This window comes from Aquarana catesbeiana, linkage group LG08 (assembly GCF_042186555.1).
Source record: "Aquarana catesbeiana isolate 2022-GZ linkage group LG08, ASM4218655v1, whole genome shotgun sequence".
In the NCBI taxonomy this organism is placed as follows: Eukaryota; Metazoa; Chordata; class Amphibia; order Anura; family Ranidae; genus Aquarana; species Aquarana catesbeiana.
Window position 1 is genome coordinate 119,828,960 of NC_133331.1, and position 18,289 is coordinate 119,847,248.

Here is an 18,289-nt window from a genome sequence, read left to right on the forward strand (position 1 = left end):
CACATAGCTTGCGTTGACCCTCCTGCATGCCCTGCAGTTTTGTGGCAGCCATGCAGGCAAAGGCCTCTTCAGGAGTGGGTAAGGCTCGGAGGGACGCAGAAGCCTCCTGAATCAGCCTGAGTGCAGAATCCTGCATGTGAGTCGCCTTCCTTGCCCTTTTGTATGGAAGGCGAAGGGGAGGAACTTGCGATTTGGTCAGGCTTCGACTTGTCCCAGGCTTCTCCTGGCTGACACTTAGCCCCGCCTCCTCCTGGCTGCCACTAATCCCCGCCTCCTCCTGGCTGCCACATTCCACAGCCTCCTCCAGGCTGAGGTCTTCCTGTGTATGAAAAAGGGACATTGTTTTAGTATTTTTTTTATCGATCGCACACAATTTTCACCTCCTGACTGTTGCAAATTAAATGTTAACAAATATAACAGACTATCATTCTGAGCCCAGCATTTTTCCTTCCTTCATTTTTTGTCCCAATTTTGGGTGCCCACTACTGTCTATTGATATGTAAAACACTTTTTTCAATCATCAATTAGTGATCAATAATGACATCTAGTAAAGATAATTTCTTTATTGACAAGAAATCTGTAGAAGAATGCTATACCTGACTCCAGCTGGGCTCCCACTTCTTCCTGGCTGGAAGGCCCAGGTTGGACATCGGAAGCCTCAGCTGGGGTGGAAGGAAGAGTGGAAGGAAGAGTGGAGAGGGATTCCCTGACTTCAGTGTGGTCTGACAGAAATCGCAGTCTCTCATAGTACCACAGCCTGGGGACATAAATGTCATCTGCTCCAGCTCCGGATCTCTGGGAATCCGTGACCTTCTTGCGCTACCTAAGATATGTGCTCCTCAGGCCACCAATTTTGCCTTTTAAATAGGGGATGGTTGCTGTGGGGACCACCGGCTTCACCAACTCCAGCAGTTTCTCCAGCGCTGCCTGCCTCTTTTGTTTATTATTGTATTGGGGGTGTCTGACCTGCCACAGACAGGGTAGCTCCCTGTATTTGTCTATGAACAGGGGGAGGAAATTGTGGTCGTTGAACCCATCCATTTTCTCTGCAAGACACAACACAAGACAAACTCTAAATGTCAGGCCAAATTCTCCGAATCTTGTTACTATATAGGCCTCAATCTAGAAGCAGTATAGGCCCAAGTTTAGATCTTACCTTCGTTATCATGATCGGCGCCTCCGATGCTCCTTCCTCCGCTCACAGTTCGTACGTAATACGCACGCGTGTTACGCTTTATACACACTGTGTAATTCCGCCCGCCCCTGACGTTCTTTCTAGTCTATTCCCCACCCCTTTTCGTTCTGCGCAGTGGGGAAAGAGCACATGGCGGAGACACAGCAGGTGCATGCTAATTACAGGAACGAGGAGGAGGGGGAGGAAAGCCCGGAGCCAGAAACGCCCCGATCCAGAAGGAGATTTAAGGCATCAAATATGTCCTTTGTGGAGATGTTGGAGATGGTCGACATACTGAAGAGGGCCGACTATGATGGGAAGTATGGACCTTACCCCAACCCCAATGTCAGAAAGGCCAAGATCATGGTGAAAGTGGTCAGGAGTCTGCACCGATATTTCAGGGTACGTCGATCGAAAGATCAGCTCAGGAAACTGTGGTCGGACCTCAAATTAAGAGAACACGCGCAGTACAGAAAGATCCGGAGAGTGCTGCAAAAAAGTAAGTAGTTGTGCTGTGTTCCTATTCTATTTCTGTTTATTACGTTCGTGCTGCTCCATGTGCTTTTCTTAAAAGTGTCCATTTTAAAATGGCAACTTTCATGTTCATGGGCACATTATTCGTTCGTATCAAACATTTTTCTTTCGACCTATAAAACACCATTGTTTTGGCCATATGCATCTTGACACATTTTTAACGCCCTCCTTGTATGAAACTAATTTGGTTGTGTAGATGGCTTTGTTACTAGAATGAAATGCAAACTAGATTCTGTGTAAGGAGAGGACACTCAGCAGCTGTTTTCACATCTGGACACTGGAGCACTAGTGTGGGACACAAGAACACCATTTTTATTAGGGGGCCCACACAGGTGCTCCAGTGTATACTATAGGGGGGTCTCCATCTGTGAAGCTTGTACAAAACAGGTTAAGTATAGAAGCTTGACAAAGGACACTCAAAATTCTACATCTTGGAACTCTGCCAAAATAGACAATTGTACCCCACTTCCAAGCAATGTTTCCTATTTATAGTTCTGCCATCAAATATCTGTGTGCTAAGTATACCATTTTTGTTTTACATAGGGGAGAAAAGACTCGGAGGACCCCCCTCATCTGAGGAGACCACAGACCCCCCACCTCTGGAAGAAGGGAAAATCCCCCCAACCCAAGAAGAGCAGGAGGAGGAAGAAGACGTGGTGGAAATTGTCACCACAACAGGTGAGTGTCTGCGACCACAGGCTCAGGTAAGAGATGGATGCCGGCATATTTTTGATGCCTGTTTTTGTTTGGTTTCTCTCTTTTTAGGTTATCGTGATGTTGTGGATCCAGATCCTTTCACATCAGAAAGTGCCCAGATCCTGATCGGGGAGATCATGGGGTGTAATTTAGCTTTGGAAAAACTCAAGAAAAACATCACTGATGTTATTCAAAAAAATAAGAACATCATTGATGTTTTGGGGCAAGTTTAAAATCCCTCCAAATCCCTTTTTTTTGTGAGCTACAAAGTTCAAAATGTTTTAGCGATTTTTAGAAAAGCAAAATTTGGAAGATGCACACAGTGTGCCAACATGTGCTATCTGCCATCATGGTAGATCAATGGACGTGTTTTGGGGTGTAACCCCTTCCTCAATAATAAAGTAGCTGAGAGGAAGGGGTTTCTCCCCCAAAACACGCCCCTTGATCCCCCATGATGGCAGCTAGCACATGTTGACATTGACAAATTGGTGTGCATCTTCCAAATTTGGCTTTTCCTGGGGTGACTTCACCCCATCTGAACGCAATATCAAACACAGTTCCTAAATAATCATGTCTGATATTGCCTTCAAGTTCTACCAAATGTGAACTTTGTAAGTTCAAGATTTGTGTCTTTCTTGTTGGTTTTACACATGCCTGTTTTATCTTAAATGGACACTTATCTTTTTTATAATGCCACCCCAAAGATTGTTATACAACAAACATGTTGGTTTGTTTTAAAAACCTTTTCTAAATGCACATGTGATTGTGCAGGTATTAAAATGATTGGTAATCAAGAATGTGTGGATTATTGTCTCAATGCTACAACACTTTTGTGGTGATGTAATTGCAGCTTTCAGTAAAAATGGGGGCTATTTCCTAAGGGCAAATCCTCTTTGCACTAAAGGTGCAGTTTCAGTGCAGTTTCAAGTGCACTTGTAGTGCAAAGTGTCTTTGCCTTTAGTAAATAACACACAACAGTGCTTTGTATAAGGTTACACAATCACGCCATTTGCAGGACTCCCCACATTTCTGTCAGGGTCAGCTAAAACAAACACAAGCAGTAAATGTCACCAAAGATTTGCTTTTTTTTGGATTTTATTTGATCAAGGCTTCACAAATGGTCTGGCATATTGATGGCACCCCTACCCGCAAAGAACTCAAGGTATCGTAACCGGACATCACAGGCACTCAGGGAGGGCAAGCCAGGACGGCCACTTTCAAGTGCCGTCAGGGTTGTTTCATTTATCATTCCAGCCTCAGGCCCAACTGAGCCAGCATAGTTGGCAGAATGTTGGCGTAAAAAGTTATGTAGAACACAGCATGCCAGGATTATATGATTAAGTTTATACTCCGCCATATGGATGGGTATCAGAAATAGGCGGAACCGGCTGGCCATGATTCCAAATGTGTTCTCCACCACTCTTCTGGCTCTGGCCAGCCGGTAATTAAAAACCCTCTGTTCCGGGGTGAGGGTCCTCATTGGGAATGGCCGCATAAGATGGTCCCCCAGCGCAAAGGCCTCATCTGCAACGAACACAAATGGGAGTCCTTCCACATTCTCTTCTGGAGGTGGCAAGTCCAAGCTGCCATTCTGCAGACGCCTGTAAAACTCCGTCTGGGCGATGACACCACCATCGGACATCCGGCCATTCTTCCCCACGTCCACATACAAGAAGTCGTAATTAGCCGACACCACCGCCAACATCACAATACTATTGAACCCCTTGTAATTATAATAGTACAACCCCGAGTTGGGTGGTGGGACAATGTGGACGTGTTTCCCATCAATTGCACCTCCGCAGTTAGGAGAGTCCCACCGCTGGGCAAAGTGGGAGGCCACAGTCTGCCATTCCTGTGGCGTGGAAGGAAACTGTTGAGGAAAACCAAAAAAATTTGTATTTTTGCACATAAACATGGAAAGCAGATTAGACACAAACATTCTTGGCCAATATCCAGATAAAACATTTATTAAGGGGAATTTTACAACACCAAAGTTTAAGGTACACCTATCATATCCCCCCCCCTCTCATGGGCCATTTCTAACATTATAGGGGGGGGGGATCTTGGACAGGTAACCCTCTTCACTTCATTGAGAGATGAATGCCTAAATAATGGGTATTACTTTGAACAGCCCCTCCTTAGTTACACTATTGGCAGCCCACTGGACAGGTAAGAAGTGTCATAATACAAAGATATAAATACACACTGTATACATTTGAGCACATTTGGACATTCTGCTCTTACCTATCAAGATAATAATAGTATACAAAAACTTTAAACAATACCATTTGCAAGTATACAGCCCTTGCACTAAATGCTTTGGGGAATTCATCCATAAATCTGACCACAAAAGAGATGGGTATAGTTTGTATGGGTTTGGCAAAGTCAGCAGATAGATGATTGAGGATAGATAGATAATTGGTATCAGCTGACTTAGCAGTTAGGGGGAGGAAGGGTTAATAAAAATGATTTGGGGACACTACAAAAAAAAGCCTCTGGCACTCTGCCTAAATTTAAAGCACAAATCACATGTAAAAACATTTTATGGGGTGTTTGGGGTAAAGCACTACTATGGAGCTGATAAAATACATTGTTAAGTGACTACATGAGGTGAATATAGGGCCAGGAGAGCATGCTGGGGAGGTAAGTGAAGGCAAATATGTATGAAGGAGAAAAAAAATTACATAAAAATCCAGCATGCATGAGGACAAAGGGGACATTCACAGCATATTACAATCATGGTAATTAGGGAATGAGGAAAGAAATACAATATATTAGCAGGATAAATATATGGGAAGGATAAATCTGCCTTCACTGAGGGCCTGGCCTACCACTGGCCCGGAAGAAGCCGGGGTAGACGAGGCCCCCCTCGCACCAATAATAATAGAAATTTTACTACGGACATTGAATCAGACTCATCGCTCTCCTCCACCATATCCTCTCTAAGCACCACTCAACCCAACACTTCATCTGCACTTAACTCTTCACGTAAGAGACTTCGTTTTGGAGGTAAAACTCCACCAACGAACCCTAAAAAAGATAAGAAGGGCCCTAAAGGCCCTAGATCCACTCAGGCACTCCCAACACAAACTTCACATGATAACAATGCCCCCACAGAAGGGGCAACTGGTCACTCCACACTGTACGGCACAATTCCCAAAATCTTAAATTCAGCTTTAATGACAAACAAATATACGAAAATCAACGAGGATGCTATTTTTTTAGACCTGAAAAAACAACAGAGCAATCTAGACGCTTATGTCCTGAAACCCTCATTACCCCAACAGAACCCTCCCCTTCACGCCACACCGACCGTAATGTCATAATCCTTACCCCATACACACTCAATAGCGAGGAAATCTCGTTACTACAGCTAGGTTTGGGCTTCTGTCCTCTTGATGCACTTAGGGTCACTGAGACAATTAAGGATTTGTACTTATTTGCACGCAATTTAACCTTCAGGTTTATTTACGATAAGGATCGTGTCAACCTTGGACTGGAGAGTGAGCTCGCGGAGCGTACCAAGGGCTTCACTATGGAGGAGTTCAGGGCGCTCCGCGACCTGATGCTCTTGTTCGATGAGGGCGATACTGGAAACCCCACATCTTCACAAGATCGTGGGGTTGCCGATGATACCTCTATAATTGAGTCCATAACAGGGATGGCCTCGTCTGCTTCTCCCTTACCTGATAGGTCCGGCCCTTTGGTTACTCCTAAACAAGCATCTCTGCCCAAGTCATTTCGCCTACGATCTCGTAGGTTTCCCGACCTTAATACTTGCCCGGAGATTTGGGCTTTTCTCCGAGCAACAATTAGTGATCTCAAGAAACAAAAATGGCCTGACTTCCCTTCGAACCTTGACCCCAGTCAAACTCGAGCCCTTCGGTCACTGCAGCAACGCTCAAATGTCGTGATCAAACAATCGGACAAGGGCGGTAACATTGTTCTTATGACCAACCATCAATACCAATCAATGTGCCTCGCTATCCTTAACAACAAACATTGGTATAGATCCATCTCTTTTACCCATGTATCTTCTTTTGCACAGGAACTCCGGGCTCTTTGCACTGAGGCCTATTTCACAGGCCTCATTGACAAAGACACCTTGGAGTTCCTGGTCCCCAAATTTCCCTGCACCCCTACCTTTTATTCCTTACCCAAGACCCACAAGAACGTGCATACCCCTCCGGGAAGACCTATAGTTTCGGGGATAGGCTCGCTAACAGACAACGCTAGAAAATTTGTTGATGCATTTTTAATGCCTCATGTCCGTAGTCTTCCGTCCTACGTTAGAGACACTACCGACCTATTGCAACGCCTTGAGGGAATCCAGATCCCTCCGGACACCCTGCTCGTGGCTGTCGATATTGAGGCTTTGTACTCCAGTATCCCCCACGAGCAGGGCGTACGGACGGCTGGTTCCTTTTTATCTGAACAAGACACAACTACATGGCCCTTCAACCAGTTTGTACTTGCACTACTGTATTTCATATTAACAAAAAATTATTTTACTTTTAACAATCAGTTGTTTTTGCAAATACAGGGAGTTGCAATGGGGACGTCGTGTGCCCCAGCATACGCAAATTTATACTTAGGTCGCTGGGAGCGACACATCCATGCTCATGATCAATATATGGAATTTTTAAACGATATTCTTTTATGGTATCGTTATATTGACGATTTATTCATGGTATGGACGGGTCCTAGGGACAAACTATTACAATTCTTACGTCAACTTGACATCAACGATTTAAATCTCAAATTTACCTTCAAGATCGAGACTGAGCAAATCCCCTTCCTAGACCTGATGATTATCAAACAACCGGATGGAACACTGGGCACTGACCTTTACAGAAAACCAACTGCTGGCAATACCCTTTTCTTTGTCACTAGCGCACACCCGAGCCCCCTGGTGCGGAGCATACCTTATGCTCAGTACCTACATCTACGTAGAAACTGCACACGCGACAGCGACTTTAAACGTCAGGCTAGGGCATTACGTGAACGCCTTTTACTACGTGGTTATTCTTCTACCAATCTACGTAAAGCATATAACAAGGCTATGTCACGCTCTCGGACCTCCCTACTTTTTAAAAGCAGGGAACCCTCCCCCCCTACAGAAACCGTAAGATTCATCACGACCTATTCTGCACACCACAACTTACTCCGTAATAGTCTAACCAAAAATTGGCATCTCTTGGCCGAACATCACACACTTACCAAATACATTCGACCCACTCCAGAAGTTGTCTTCAGTAGAGCGCGGTCGCTACGTGATCAACTAACTGGCAGCCACTATAACCCTACTAGACCCTTGAGGAGTGGACCCAACGGCACATTTCAATGCGGGGATTGTCCCCGGTGCCCTTGGGTCCACGAAAGTAGAGCTGTGGTTTTACCTAATGGGGAGATTCTGGTTCCACGGACCTTTGCCAACTGCGGCACAAAAGGGGTGATCTATCTAATGAACTGTGTGTGTAAAGCCTTCTATGTGGGCAAAACAATTTCGGGAATTCAGACAGAGAATCGGTGACCATCTCTACGATTCGGAAAATGGAAAATTGACTACCATTGGCCGACATATTGGCCTGCACCACAGATTTGACAACTCCGTTGTCAAGTTCCTGGTGCTGGAGGTAGTTCAACCCAATCCTAGGGGTGGGGATTGGGATCGCTCGATACTCCAAAGGGAATCCCTTTGGATCGAGCGACTTAACGCTACTATCCCCCCCGGCCTTAACGAGTCAGTGTCATATAAGGCCTTTCTGTGAGGCCTTGGGTCCTTCTCTTCCCTGTCCCCCTCCCCCTCCCTCTTTCCCCCCCTCTCCGTCCTTTCCCCATCGTGCCCCTTGCCCCCTCCCTCCCCCCTTTCCCCCCCTTTCCTTTCCCCTTCCCTCCCCTTCCCTCCCCCCTTCTCCTTCTTCCCTTTTCCATTCCCCTCCCCCTTCTTTTCCCCCCTTCCTCCTCCCCTTCCTCCCCCCCTCCCCCTTCCCCTTCCCCTTCTCCGTCCCATTCCCCCTTCCCCCTCTCCCCCCCTTCCTTGTCCAGTTTCTCTCTTTCCCCCCCTCCCCCTTTCCCCTCCTTTCCTCTCCCTCTTCTTCCCTCCCCCCTCTTCCCCCCCCATGGGGGGTTACTATCCCCCTCCCCCCCCCCCCTTTTTTCGTTATTGGGATGTACTATTATGTATGATGCTTTCTCTGCTCAAGGTCTACCCGTGTTGCTGTTGTTTGTTGACACTTGCAATGTTTACGTATTCAATCAATATACTGTTTTTCTTGATAGACTATTAATGTTATCATGACGCTTTACACTTTGCTGTTAAAGGACAACCTCTCCCTTGACCATCAGGTTCTGCTGGTCACTGCTGTGCCTCGATACTTCTCCCTGCGGCAGACACGTTTGCCCTGGCAGCCCTCGGGCTGCTTGTGTCTCCGTGTCTGGGAACTCGTTTCCCTTTGACAGGAGCACGCGCTTGCGCAGTAGCACATGGCTGTGCACCTGCGCAGTGCGGGCGAACAGACCCGGTCACGTCAGGGACCGCCCCCTCCTTGCCGTCCCTGACTTCCGGGTTGGGGTGCTTTTATAGCCGCAATGGCCGCTGTGTGAGCCTACAGCCTCCTGACGCTGCACTGGCTGAGGATCGCTCCCCCTTATAGGTGAGTTCTTCCCCCTCTCTCCCCGTTATTTGTCAGCCTCTCCTCTCACTCCTTATCCTAGGTCCCGCACGAATTTAACCCTGTGTGGCGCCTACTGTATAACCCTGTATGCAGTGTTATCAGACTCCCTGTTCACTGCTATACTTCCACTGCCTTCCCTTTCTCTGGTGATTAGCGCCTCTTAGCATGGAATAGACTGTCTCATATTCACTGTCAGTCTGTTCTACCTTACGTAATGTTAAACCTTGCTCAATCTATTCCCAGTGTATGTATTTATACCACTACACTACCTGTGGACTAACCCTCTGTATATCAATGCGGATGGTAATCTTGATACATAAATTTTATTTCAGTTGCTGCTGTGACCTCCCCTTTTTATGCACTAATGGTTCCAGCTCTAGGGGGCTCTTACTGCTAACAGTTTTATGGTCCTCCCTGACCCCTCTGTTCCACGGTCCTCTTAATGGGAAGCTCTCATCCACCCCAGCTTATGCGTCATATAGCCAATTAATCTCCAGGTGGTGAGTGTCAGTCTTAATACTCTCAGTGTGCAGCTCTTTCTAGCCGTTTACCTTTTCCTTGCATGGATGGGATTACTGGGTTCCTTTTCTTCCTGATCCCCCGCCTTCTCTTCCCCTCCCTCATCCTCACCCCTCCCCCTTTCCTCCCTTCCCCCCCTCCCACCCTTCCTCACTTCTCTCTGTCCCCCCTCCCCTCCTTCTCTTCTCCCTTTTCCCCCCTTTCCCCTCTCCTTCCCTTCTCCTTCCCGTCTCCCCTTTCTCTTTGTTTCCCCCTCTGCTCCCCTGTCCTGCTTCACCCTTTTCCCCCCTCGTCCCCCCCCCTTTTTTTTCCCCCTTTCCTCCCTCCCCCCCTTCCCCCCCCTCTCCTTTTCCCTCCTCCTCCCCCCCCTCCCCTCCTCCCTCTCCTGTCTCCCTAGTACCTTAATATCTCAAGCAATATCACATCATTTTTTCTGTCCCTCCACTGCACCATCTTTTCGGAATTTCTGACAGCTATATTACTGGCACCTTTATACCCCACCTTTTCTGGATATCATAGTCTGGTGACTTGTACAATTCATTTATTCAAAATTTATCCACCAGAGGCTGTTTGTCATCCCCTGTGTCCGCCGCAGGGTGAATCACATGGGGCCTTGCATACCCTCAGAGAATTCCTGAATGGGTGAGCTTGTCCTTATTGTTTATAACTTGTATGTAATGGTTTTGATGTATCATTAATAACTCTGCTGCGGTAATAATTTTTTCATATGCACTTGTTGAGATGTCTGTATTTGTTACAACTATCTTATGTCACACTATAGATATGGCTCTCCTGAAGAAGCGGTGAGAACCACGAAACCGGTCGAGAACTTAAGCTATATACATATCTACCATTAAAATTGGGTGGAATCCACTGGTTCAACTTTGTGGTATTCCCCCCCCCCTTCCTTTTTATGGCTGTATGTATTGTCATTGTTTCAAATCGCAACTGTATGTGGTATTGTAACTTTTTAAATACTGTTCTATTAAAAGTGAATTTTTATAAATCCTGTTATTCCCCTTTTTTACCCCTTATGTTTACTACATACTTACATTGAGTACCGTAATAGTCCCCCTCTTTTCCCTGTCGGGGGGTGGAGACATTGGCTGACAGGAGCAGCTAACTGCGGCTGTCTCCCTCCCCCTTCCTTTTCTTGAACTTGATACTTGGGATGATGGTACCTTACCCTTTGAAATAATCTCATTAACCTAGGCGGTTTTCCTTATAATATATTAGCAAACATTAAATACAATAAAATGTGATATTAAAGAATAAAAATCTTACCTTCATATACTCCTTCTGCAGGACCTGGATGATGGCAGAACAGGTCTCTGGGATAATGATCACCAGAGCCTGGGGGGAGATGCCTGTCGAGAACTTCAAGTCCTGCAGGCTTCTCCCTGTCGCCAAGTACCGCAGGGTAGCGACGAGCCTCTGCTCCGGAGTGATGGCTTGCCTCATGCAGGTATCCTGCCTGCTGATATAGGGGGTGAGCGAAGCCAACAAACGGTGAAATACGGGGTCCGTCATCCTGAGAAAGTTCCTGAAATCATCAGGATTATTCTCACGGATCTCACGGAGCAAAGGCATATGAGAGAACTGTGGTATAAAAGGGAAGCTGCGCTGGCCCAAAACTAAATCTGTGCAAACAATATGAAAAGTAGCAGCTAACACACAAACAAACCAAGTCACATCAAATATATATAAAATAAGTGCAGCGCTAAACTATAAACATGTGAATTACTAAAAAATAACACAGAAGTGAAACTATGCCCAGTATAGTAACTGGAAATGAAGTGAATCAATACATATAGTATAATAACTAACAATAAAAGTGAATTAACACAGAGACCACTGAAATGAGCGTAAATGTCTATAATATCATGTGTTAAACTCTGTGACCAGAGTCCATAAAAATGAAAAGAGTCTTCACAGAAAATGAGGGTGCTTAAACATAAACATAAGATGCCCCAGTTGAAGGCTTTTTAGTCAAAACGCGTAGGGCGTTTGTTTCCCACGTTGCCATTATTTTTATTCAGTGATCACTTTTTTATCTTGTAAGGCTTTTTATCCAATAAAATCCTTGTATTTTTTGGCCTACGCCATGTGGAGCCCCTTTTTTTCTTTTTTCTCCATGATTTCATCTATCTGACTGCCCTTGATTTTTTGAACTCATCTGGAGCTGGAGAGCGTGTGAGTGAGGGGACAGTCGCCATCCGAGACGATCCTGGCTATCGGTGACCGTGACCCGAGGGACAACCCTGCCTATTCGAGATCGGGACCGAAGTGACAACAACCTGGCGGATTCCACGGGAGGCTATCTCCTCAGGCTCTGACAGACGTACTGCTATATGGCAGATATGTCCCACAACATCCGGTAAGAGTGTCCAACTTCAGATGTTCATGACGCATTACCCGTGGTTGCTGTGCAGTTCAGCTTGAGTCAACATCTTATGTTTAAGCACCCTCATTTTCTGTGAAGACTCTTCATTTTTATGGACTCTGGTCACAGAGTTTAACACATGATATTAGAGACATTTACGCTCATTTCAGTGGTCTCTGTGTTAATTCACTTTTATTGTTAGTTATTATACTATATGTATTGATTCACTTCATTTCCAGTTACTATACTGGGCATAGTTTCACTTCTGTGTTATTTTTTAGTAATTCACATGTTTATAGTTTAGCGCTGCACTTATTTTATATATATGAGAGAACTGGTCACACTGAAGCAACCAATTCTTGGTCCATGAACTCCTCCCCACCCTGTTCATGGACTGGACTTGTGTCAAGGTCAGGACCCCAACACCAAGCCCCCGCCCAGCACGAACTCTACGAGGAGTACGTATACGCAACATGGCTAGAAAACGGTCGGCTGCTCAGAACGAAATAACAGAACGCACTGAAGAACAGCAAGGCCTGTGAAGAGCGGCCTGAAAAACAGTAACGAACGAACAAGAACACAATGACTAAGTCACGCGGAACTTGCTTGCATGCACTGAAGAGCAGATACAAACCCACAAGCACAAACTGAACTGCAGAAAACGATCTGAAAGCCACGAGTCTGAAAAAGCGCGAATCGTCTCTCACCAAACTTTTACTAACACGAGATTAGCAAAAGGAGCCCAAAGGGTGCCGCGCTTGGTTTTGAACTGGCCTTTTCTAGTCTCGTCTTACGTGGTGTACGTGACCGCGTGGTTGGCGATTGGAAATTCCAACAACTTTGTGCGACCGTGTGTACGCAAAACAAGTTTGAGCCAACATCCGTCGGAAAAAATCCGAGGATTTTGTTGTCGGAATGTCCGATCAATGTCCGACCGTGTGTACGGGGCATTACTGTTATTGCCACTACCCACTGTGTAAAGGCAGCTTATTTCTATTCTCCTCTACAATCTAATAATGTTGTTATGTAAAAAAAAATGATAATGGCTCACATTTTTATGGATCATAAAAAAATAAGAAAAGAAAACACAGATAAACAGCTTTTTTTTTTTTTTTTTTCGTGTTTAAAATTTTTTGGCAAAAATGAATAGGTTTTAAGGAAAAACATACACATGCTAGTTCTGTGCAGGTATAACAAAACTACAATAAACACAAGACTGAGGATCACGTCCATTTAGACAATCGGTGGTACACAAATCGCATAGATCCCATCCAATTGGAATGGGGAAAGATACCATTTAAGGGTGCTAACAGTAGGAGCTCATAAATCTAAACCATGCCCATGATGACGTCAGAAATATGACAAAACATGTTAGGTGGTACTGTATTGCCAAGACTTTAACAACTTCAATACCCGGCCATAGTCAAATGACGTCCACAGATGGGATCTCCCATCCTGGGTGGACGTCATATGATGGCCTCGGCTTTCCGCCACTACTGCGGGCCCCCGGGGGCCCGCAGAGCGGCGATCGGGGTATCGTTGTGTCCCTCGGGACACAGCCGTTCCCTGATGGGGGTATTGAAGCTGCGGTGGCGAGTGGCGGAGCGTCGGGAGCAGCGGATATGTCAATGCAGAGCGGCATTGGGAAGTGGCATGTACTGTGTTCGTTCGTGCCTCCGGTGGCGCGCAGAGCAGTGATCGGGGCAGAGGCTTTTCCCCTGGATACAGCTCATCCCCGATCACTGTAGCCAATGACATGGCTCTTCACCACATGACCGGCTGTGTCCAATCACAGCCGGTCACTAATGTAAACAACACAAACACTGTGTGTGTAACTGCTGTTGCTGGGCTCTTCTCCTCACACACCGATCCAGTGTGAGGAGAAGAGATCAGCTAACAGTGAGTTACCTATTATACATGTACTACTGTGCCCAGATTGCCCCCCCTAAATAAAGAGTACCTGTCATCAGTAGTACCTGTCATCAGTAGTACCTGTCATCTAGAGTACCCGTCATCTAGAGTACCTGTCCATCAGGAGTACCTGTCCATCAGGAGTACCCACCACCTCACCACCTGCCACCAGAGTACCTGCCACCTCATCACCTGCCACCAGAGTACCTGCCACCAGAGTAAATGCCACCAGAGTACTTGCCACCAGAGTACCCGTCACCTCACCACCAGAGTACCTGCCACCAGAGTACCTGCCACCTCACCACCGGCCACCAGAGTACCTGCCACTAGAGTACCTGCCACCTCACCACCTGCCACCAGAGTACCTGCCACCTCACCAGAGTACCCGCCACCTCACCACCTGCCACCAGAGTACCCGCCACCTCACCACCTGCCACCAGAGTACCTGCCACCAGAGTACATACAGCCAGTCAGCCACTATGTCCAGAAAGGTGTACACCCCAGAAGAGGCATATCAAATACTGAGTCTAACCGATGAGAGCAATGGGGAGCTCTCACCGCTCAGTTCTGATTCAGATTCTGGTTCAGAATATGAGCCCCCCGAAGGCAGCACATCAGGATCCGAATCAGAGGAGGAAGCAGTCCGTCCAAAAAGACGACGGTCTGAACACCAGGCAGCTACCAGCAGTGCCAGCGGCGGTAGACCCCAGAAGGAGGGGCCCAGTACAAGCGCTGCTAGACCCCAGGAGGAAAGGCCTAGCACAAGTGCACGCCAAAGAAGTAGGGCCCAAACCCATCTTCCAGATTCCTTGGCAAACCCATTGTGGCTGCCTTCTACCACAGGGTCAGCCACGATCCCCCCTTTTACAGCACAGCCAGGTGTGCAGGTCAACACTGCAGGATTTTCCCAAATGGATTTTTTAAATTTATTTTTCCCCGACAAATTCATTCAAGGCATCATGGACCAAACTAATCTCTTTGCCCAACAATTCATTGCAACCAACCCCAGCTCCAGCTATGCCCGCCCTTTTGAATGGAGACCCCTAACAGCAGTGGAGCTAAAATTGTTTTTAGGCCTAACCCTCAACATGGGGCTTACAAAAAAAATGAAATTCATAAGTATTGGTCGATTAAACCCATCCACCATATGCCAGTTTTTTCATCGGCCATGTCCAGGTCCCGATACGAAATCATAATGCGCTTCTTGCATTTCAGTGACAACTCACAGTGCCCCCCTCCGAAATCACCCAAACTTTGACAAACTATATAAAGTTCTCCCCCTAATTAATTTTTTTTCCCAGAAGTTTGCCGAAGTTTATGTCCCTGACAAAAATATATATGTGGACGAATCCCTGGTGCATTTCACAGGCCGGCTGGGAATCAAGCAATATATCCCCAGTAAGAGGGCGAGGTACGGCTTGAAGCTTAACAAGCTTTGTGAAAGTGCAACCGGTTATGTGCACTCATTCCGCATGTACGAAGGCAAAGATTCCCAGCTCCAGCCCCCTGAGTGTCCCTCGTACATAGGAATAAGTGGAAAAATTGTTTGGTAGTTGGCATTCCCACTCCTCCAAAAGGGGTACCATATTTACATGGACAATTATTATACTAGTTTGCTCCTTCTCCGCCACCTATATCTAAAACAAACTTTGGCCTGTGGTACAACAAGAAAAAAACGAAAGGGCTTTCCACAGCGTCTTGTCACCACAAACATTCAAAGGGGGGAATCGACAAGCTTGAGGAACGAAGAAGTGTTGGCTGTGAAGTGGAGGGATAGGAAAGATGTGTACATCATGTCCACCATCCACGATGACACCTCAGTGGAACTTCACAGAAGACGCTGTACCGTTTGCAAGCCTACCTGTATCACTGAGTACAATAAATACATGGGGGGGTGGATTTAAATGATCAGTTGTTGCAGCCCTATCTTTCAACAAGAAAATCCCTCTTCTGGTACAAAAAAGTCGCAATTTACTTTTTTCATTTGGCCCTTTTAAATTCTTTCATAATCTACCAAAAATCAACAGAAACGCCCACCACCTTCATAAAGTTTATTGAAGACATTGTCACTGCCCTGATTTATCAGCAAGTATCCCCCATAGAAAGCATTCGCTCCGATTCTGTCAGCAGACTACATGAGCGCCATTTCCCGGACCATATTCCACCAACAGGATCCAGAAGACGACACCAAAAAAAATGTCGGGTGTGCACCAAAAAAGGAATTAGGAAAGATACCAGCGTCCATTGTCCCGACTGTCCCTCCCAACCTGGCCTTTGCATCGGAGAATGCTTCAGGCGATATCACACTCTGGAAAATTATTAGTCCATATTTCTAATACTGCCATTTCCCCATTTTTAATTTCTGTCCTGAATATTTCCCTTCCTCAACCAACCATATCATTGCCTTCCATGTGAACCGACCCTGGCCTGTTTCTCGACTATGCCTCTGCCTACCGTCTGCATTGTTTTTCTGCCATGATTTTGCCTTTCACGTGAACTGACCTGGACTGTATCGACTATGCCTCTGCCTACAGTCTATTTCTGCCTTTTACCTGCACCGACCTCGGCCTGTTGACCATGTTTTTGCCTACCCCTTGGATTGATCTTTCACCCTGCTACACAGGGGTCTCACATATGTGAGGGGCTCCAGAATAGTGTTCGGAGTTCAGAAAAACAGTTTCCCATAACAGGGTCTGGTTGCCCGGAGGCTTCAAAGCGATTTGGGTGGGAGAAGCCTCTACCCCTGTCCCCATTCTTTCCTGACCAATGCCCTAAGCTTGATGATACTGCCTGCTCCCTGGACAAATACTCTGGCTGTGCTGACCATACCTCTGCCTGCTGCATGTACTAACTATGGACAGTATTCCTGCCTGCTGCATGGACGATCCTTTGATCCTTTTGCTGCTGCTGACCACATCCCTGCCTGCTATCTAATGCTTTGGCTGTGTTGACATCTCTACCTGTACTGACTATTCCTGCCTGCTGCCTGTTTTGCTGTCGCTGTCCACGTTCCTGTCTGCTGCCTGGATCGATGCTCTTCTCTGTGGACCACTGCACTACTAAAACCGCAGGTAATCTTTTCTTTACCCTGTACTCAGCAGAATGTATTTTGGTTTGGAATTGGTATGTACAATACATGCTATGTGTTAGAAATATGAAGGGCCTTCAACAATGTGATAGATTGGCAGGAATTTGTGTGTAATGTATGCTCCTAGAACAACTGACAGTGCTACTTGGATGTTGGGCCTCTGTATGTGGCCAGACTATCTAAAAGTCTCACACACGTGGTATCGCCATACTCAGGAGGAGTAGCAGAATGTATTTTGGGGTGTCCTTTTTGCTATGAACATGCTGTGTGTTGGACATATCTTATAAATGGACAACTTTGTGTAAAAAAAATGCGTTTTCATTTTTTTTCCACATTTTCCAAAAACTTCTGTAAAGAAATGAACCATTAAAAAGACTTATTATGCCTCATAGCTTATACGTTGGGGTGTTAGCTTTCCAAAATGGGGTCATTTTGTGGGCGTTTCCATTGTCTTGGTGCTCCAGGGTCTTCAAAACTGTAATAGGTGGTTGAGAAATGAGATGTGTAATTTATGCTTGTAGAACGCCTGACGGTGCTACTTGCATGTTGGGCCTCTGTATGTGGCCAGGCTGTGTAAAAGTCTCACACATGTGGTATCGCCATACTCGGGAGGAGTAGCAGAATGTATTTTGGGGTGTCAGTTTTGCTATGTACATGCTATGTGTTGGTAATATCTTATAAATGGACAACTTTGTATAAAAAAATTAGTTTTCATTTTTTTTCCACATATTCCAAAAACTTTGGGGAAAAAATGAACCATTCAAAAGACTAATCATGCCTCATAAATTATATGTTGGGGTGTTAGCTTTCCAAAATGGGGACATTTTGTGGGCGTTTCCATTGTCCTGGTGCTCTAGGGCCTTCAAAATTGTAATAGGTGGTTGAGAAATGAGATGTGTAATTTATGCTCCTAGAATGCCTGAAGCTGCTATTTCAATGTTGGGCCTCTGTATGTGGCCAGGCTGTGTAAAAGTCTCACATATTTGGTATTGCCATACTCAGGAGGAGTAGCAGAATGTATTTTGGGGTGTCATGTTTGCTATGTACATGCTATGTGTTGGAAATATCTTATGAATGGACAACTTTGTGTAAAAAAAAATGCGTTTTCATTTTTTTCCCACAGTTTCCAAAAACTTCGGGAAAAAAATGAACCATTCAAAAGACTAATTATGCCTCATAGATTATACGTTGGGGTGTTAGCTTTCCAAAATATGATCATTTTGTGGGCGTTTCCATTGTCCTGGTGCTCCGGGGCCTTCAAAATTGTAATAGGTGGTTGAGAAATGAGATGTGTAATTTATGCTCCT